We start from the raw sequence: 6,271 nt of genomic DNA, 5'->3' as shown, positions 1-6,271 counted from the left end.
TTTATATGAGATTGGGGTTTGTTTACTGGTCCTTCTATTCCATTTCCTTTTTGAAGTATTATTCTTTCTAAAGAAGCTAAACGAGTCTCTACACTGTGTAATTGTTCTGATAATTCTTCAAATTTTTCACACAATCTGATTAGAAATAAAATTTCTATATTATTTTGTCTTACTGATATTTTATCTGATTAATTTATTCCCTGATAGCTACTGATTCCTTCTGGGTTATTATGAAAATCTTCTGCTTGTTTTAAAATAATTTGGTAGTCTCTATTAGCCTTTTTATCACTACTCATAAACTAAGATCTTATTAGTTGTTCTAAAATTTTTAATTTCTGTTTTAAATTATCTTGAATTTGATTAATTTGTTCTATTTGTTTAGCTATTTGATTTATCTGATTATGAATTTTTTCAATTAGTTGTTTAAATTCTAACTCTATTTGCTTCGAACTGCTGGTATTTGTAGCTGAAATCAGAGTTTCTATTTCTAACTTACTGGGAAATTTTTCTAAATTAAAATCTATTCGTTTTTGTAGAATTGAACTACACTGGTCTTGGATATAATCTAATTTTTTATCTTGATCTTTAATTATACTGCGAGTATTACGAAGATAGTTTATAGATGAAGTAAAAAAATTACTAATTTTATCTATATCCTTTTTAATATTTTTTGCAAAATTAATCTGATAATCTATAATGCTATTTAACTGAGGATTATGTTCATTATGAAGCTGATGTGTAAAAGTATCTTCAAAATTACAACGAAATTTATTTTTATCTATGTTAAGGCGATGGTTATGACTGCTGAGTTCTAAATCTAAATATTCTACTCTTTTATAGACAAAATTAACTCCTACTTTAAAATTATTAAAAGCTACTATAATATGAAATTTATAACTAAATTGTCCAAAAATAGAAACTACTCTATTTCCATAAGCAAAATGCATAAACTAACTTAAGCTGTCCTAAAACAGAACACTGCTCTGATACCAAATTTTTTTTTTGGGGGGTGATGAGTTAGTGGTCTACCACTATTTTGAAATTAGGCTGAGAATTATCTAATCAATTCTACAGTTATGCTAATAGGTCTTCAAGCTGTTGTATGGCTAGCTTTAGGGCTTCTTGTTTTATAGTTATCTGTCTATTTAATTGAGAAATTTTTAAACTGTAATTTTCTAGGGATCTGCCAGAAGCTAATGATAAGAGAAACTGATATCTTAATTTCTAATCTTCTAATTCTTGTATAAGTTCAGTACTGATTTTGATTTTAATCCTAAGTTTTTCTTCTAAGGGCATAAAGTTTTGATTTTTAAATTCTTTTATGAACAATATTTCCTTAATATTTCTACTCGGGTTGCTCTCCTTGTATTCTAAAATTCTTTTCTTTGGCAAAACTATTTTTAGGCAATGTTTGTTTTCATTACATGTACTCCCACCTTGAAACTAGGCTTCGTTCAACATAATATATTTTTATTTTCCATTTTTTACCTTTCCCATTTTGCCTACAATTTGCCCTCAAACGCCTAACCACGGCTCACACAGGCTCTTCAGCTAAGGTCACTCAGTAATAAAATAGAAAACAACATATACTACGAAGGTGCAAAGCATGTAATATTAATGAGCAAACAAGCATTCCATAAACTTAGTTTTTTCCCAAAAGAAAATAAATTTTTAGAATAGAAGAGTCACCCTTTTGAAATATTTAAGGAAAGAGAGAAACTACTCACATTTTATATTAATAAGAAATATACTTACATAGATTATATTACAGACTCTGAAATTCTGAAAGACTTAGTACACTTAGAGGTTTTTGAGAGGGGTTGGAAATTTTTACAAAGCAGAGTGAAGGGGAATTTTTCATTTTGCCTCTTCCGTTGGCATGAATGCCAATTTATACAACACAAAGGGAAGATAAAAACAAAACTCTAAATCTATGCCTAACATTTCACGTCTAAACTTTTCCTAAAAGTCCAAGAAATATTTAACACCTATTCAAGCCTAGACTTTGGGTTTTCTAATAAGGACAAGGCTATATGCATACAATTATATGCCTATTTTGACAAGCTTTCTACGGATAAAAATAAATAGATGGTTTGGGTAATGATGCCGGGTACTGCTTTGGGCCCCATCGCACATCATTCAATCCTTCCTTTTTTGACACTATAATTTATTACAGGACACGTGTAAGGATTCTCACAGCTTTTCGTTAATAAAGCAGGGTAGGGGTCATCTGCTTTATTAAAGTAGTGAGTGAAGGAGAAGCCTTATGACAGACATAAATAGTTACAGACATAGATATTTACACTAGTCTATTCTTGGTGTGCTCATCTCTGACTATTGAAGAAAGGCTTTATCTTCTACAGAATTTGCCTTTTCCTCTGGGATGCCAATAATTGATGTCAACGCTTGGATGCTGAATCTTCAAAGCGGATTCTTCGTGGAAGATTTCCAAAATTTGAAGAGTCAAAAATCTTGTAATACTACTACAATATTTTCAAAATATTTTATGAGTCTTAATTGTGAAGTGCACCATTTACAGACATATAAATAATCTTATAATATGGACAGTTGATAAATATTCGAGTAAATTAAAAAAGCCCTAGTGTTACTAGCCTCTCTGATTTACTCAAAAATTTGTAAACTGTATTGATAACCTAATACCAAAAAATTCACCAACTGCATTGATAACCTAATTAATTAGAATGTTATTTGTAACTCCACTTTGAGGTGAGCTATCATATGGACAGTAAAATATTTAGATAAATTGAAGAGACCCCCCAATATTATTGAATAATAAATAATTTAAGACAAAGAACAAAGAAATCTAACGACTACAAAATTAAGAAGCCAATTTATCTTTTTCTGTTTTGATCATTTTCAATTTAATTTTTTTTTTATCTTTTAGTTAGTCTCAATTAAATGATTTTAAAATTTTAAAATTAAAAAACCAATTCTTAAAAAGTTTACTATTGAAGAAAATAAGACATATTTTATATAAAATAAATGTATTTTGTCTTTTCTAGATTTTAAAAAATAAAAAATAAAAATTTAAAATCACCTAACCAAGACTGATTTGAAAAGTTGAAAAAAAAAATGACAAAAATAAGTCAAATTAAAAAAATAAAAAATAAAAAATCCGAAGGAACTTGGGTCTATTTTCCTAAACAAGTATATGTCACTGGCAATTATGAAATTGTTGGTTGTATAAATTGTATAAGCCAATCACAATTCAACACGTGGTATGAGAAGGGCAATTTGGGAAGGTAATATAAATCGCCAACCATAGTCAGACACGTGTCAACCCATACTGGTAATAATGGGTCTATATAGCACTGGAATAATCAAGGGATATAAGGTGATGTGGCCTAACGGTTACTCATAAGGTTCAAATTCAAAATCAGGAGGAAAACCTAACTGCAGACATGGTGTAGTGGAGCTAACTGTGAGAAAGCATGATCAGCGATCATGGAGGGATGTTTCGACGGTTAGAAGCTCATTTCAACGGTTATTATTAAGAAGTATAAATAGCAGAGAAGGCCTCAGAAAGAAGGACCCAGACTCAGATCTAGAAATCAGTTTTTATCTACTTTATTTTCCTTCTAGTTTTTTCATTTCTTGTTCTTTACATTTCTACACTTCAAATTCTTATATTGCACTTTATTCATAGGAGTAGTTTTGAATAGCTTGTTGTTGTAAACCTCTACGAGGCTGGATCAGATTATTGTAAGTTTTTCATTTTTATTTAATGAAATGCTGCAATTGTTCTTTATTTAATTGTTGTTTACTAAATTCTCTTAAACAAGCCACCAATAAAAGTCCTCTTCATTGAGGCTCAAAGAACTGAAGCAGAATCGTCTGATAATTGATTGGCAATTAATCTTCTGTAAGGACTGATTGATCATTGCTGGCACGCTTAAAATTAAAATACTAACTCTCGAAAGCCAAAAAAAGCCAACATATATTTTTGGCATGCCCGGTGGGACAAATTCAAATGGCTAGACATAAGAGACAAAGAGAAAATGAATGCCTAGAAAAAGGTGTGAAAGGAGAGGTAGAGGTACTTGATCCAGAGGATAATGTGATAACACATCCTATGGAAGCACCTATCTCATCAGAACTTATGGTCGAACAAACCAGTAATGTAGAACATGCACCATGTGTCCAAAATAGTGGACGAGATCATGGAATTGGACCATCCACTATTCCATCTACTCAACCAATGAATCTGTGGGGAGGCCTAATAGATGCCACGGGACAGTAGTTAATGAATACAATGGAAGGATGGGCAATATCATTTATGGATCGGATGAATACCCATCAACCAACTAACACAAGGCATATAGAGGAAATTTCAAATGTCCCTCAGCAAAGATTGACTAGAGATAAACAGCCTATGCAAAGTAATGGACATACTAATGGTCAAACTAGCAATCAAAATTATGAAAGACCATCACCCCAGTCTTGATATGAGCCTCTTTCGAGGCCTATGATAAATCAAAATGCCTCATTACTTAACAGTGAAGCCATGCAAATTGGTGGATCTAGGCTAACACCAGAAAATGGCATAAGGATGTTTCCAAATCCCATGTTTGAAGCCATACTTGGCACAAGGGGGTTCACTAATCCTTTGTTCGAATTTATAGTCGGGGGGTTGGAAGGGTTTCCTGCTGCTGGAAGAGACACAACACCTGTTCTAGCACCTTTTGCAGGTCCTTTCGTAGGACAGGCTTAGAGAGGTCAACCATACCCTCAACAACAGCCAACACCACAGGGACAGCCAGTCCCAAATATACCTCTCTATGGACTAAGAGGACCTCAGGCATAAGGTTTTCCACTAAATCCTATGTTTGTTCCTCCAGTGGTGGTTCAACAAGCACAAAATATGGTTCCTAGGGACCAAATTGCTGATATTGTTAGAGAAATGTATGGACCTATGGCTCGGGGGGTTCAAACTCCTGTGTACAGGAAACCATATCCAGAATGGGTGGATAGGGTACATGAATACCCAAGAGAGTTTAGAATACCAAATTTTTCTCTTTTTTATGGGAATGGAAACCAATCAACGGTAGAACATATTGCTAGCTTTGCTGCCCAACGTGGTGAATTTACCAATAATGATTACATGAAGTTAAGACTTTTTTCAAATTCTCTAACTGGGGCAACTTTTGTATGGTATATTAACCTTACACCTGGCTTTATCCAAACTTGGTAACAAATGGAGGAGGCATTTCATGCCCAATTCTTCCAAACGCAACCAGAAGTTTCTATGGAAGATTTGGCAAGGTTGAGTCAAAGGCCTGATGAGAAGGCTGTTCAATTTATTGCCAGATTCAAAAGAGCACGAAACAAGTGTAGGATCATTCTACCAGAGCCTGAATTTGTGAGATTGACTCAAAATAGTTTGGAGTTTAGACTTCGAAAGAAGTTTGACTCAACTGAGCTTCGAGACTTAGTGGAATTAACTTATAAAGTATCTAGATATGAATCATTACTTGAGAAAGAACAAGATTGAAGTAATGCATCATACAAGACGTATTATAGAGATCCTAATTATGAGATTGATGCCGCAGAGATCGTAGGAAAAGAACCTGTGATCTGTGAGACGCTAATTCATAAAGACACTACAATAGATCAGCAGTTTAAAAAGAAAGACCTTCATAGGAAATATTCTTTCGATTTAACAAAGGCAGATGACATTTTTGATCATTTGCTTACAAAAAATTTCCTAAAGTTACAAAAATGAGTCAAAATTCCTTCTCCAGAAGAACTTAAAGGAAAAATGTATTGTAAATGACACAATTCTTGGTCTCACTCAGCTAAAAACTGTATTATTTTTTGGGATAGGATCCAAGAATAGATTCGAAAATGGAGTCTAAAATTTCCAGCTAAAGCAGAGAAAGTTATGGGGATTGACACTAATCCATTCTCAGAAATTGGAGAAGTTACAATCAATGTTATTGTGCCAGACTTCTAGAACTTATCCTTGAAGGAATTGGAAGAGGTTAATGTGCAGATGCATGTTGCCAGTCATACTACTGTCAAGAAAGATGCTAGAAGTTCACTAGCGAATGGGTAGAGCTTTGCAGACCAAAAGGAAGACTCTGATGAGGAGGCACTTGATGATGACTCTTTAGAGGCAGTTGTCATGCAAAGAATGTGTCCCAGATGCAGGTTAAGATACAAATGGTTGAAAGGGCTCCCGATTAATGGGAAGCAATATTACAAGGATATGCAGAGACGCCCTAAACTAACCAGTGCTTAAAACAAAAGG

This window comes from Camellia sinensis, chromosome 1, assembly GCF_055761805.1.
Source record: "Camellia sinensis isolate YWXY chromosome 1, ASM5576180v1, whole genome shotgun sequence".
Classification (NCBI taxonomy): domain Eukaryota; kingdom Viridiplantae; phylum Streptophyta; class Magnoliopsida; order Ericales; family Theaceae; genus Camellia; species Camellia sinensis.
The sequence above is the reverse complement of the archived record's forward strand: the minus strand, read 5'-3'. Positions refer to the sequence as shown.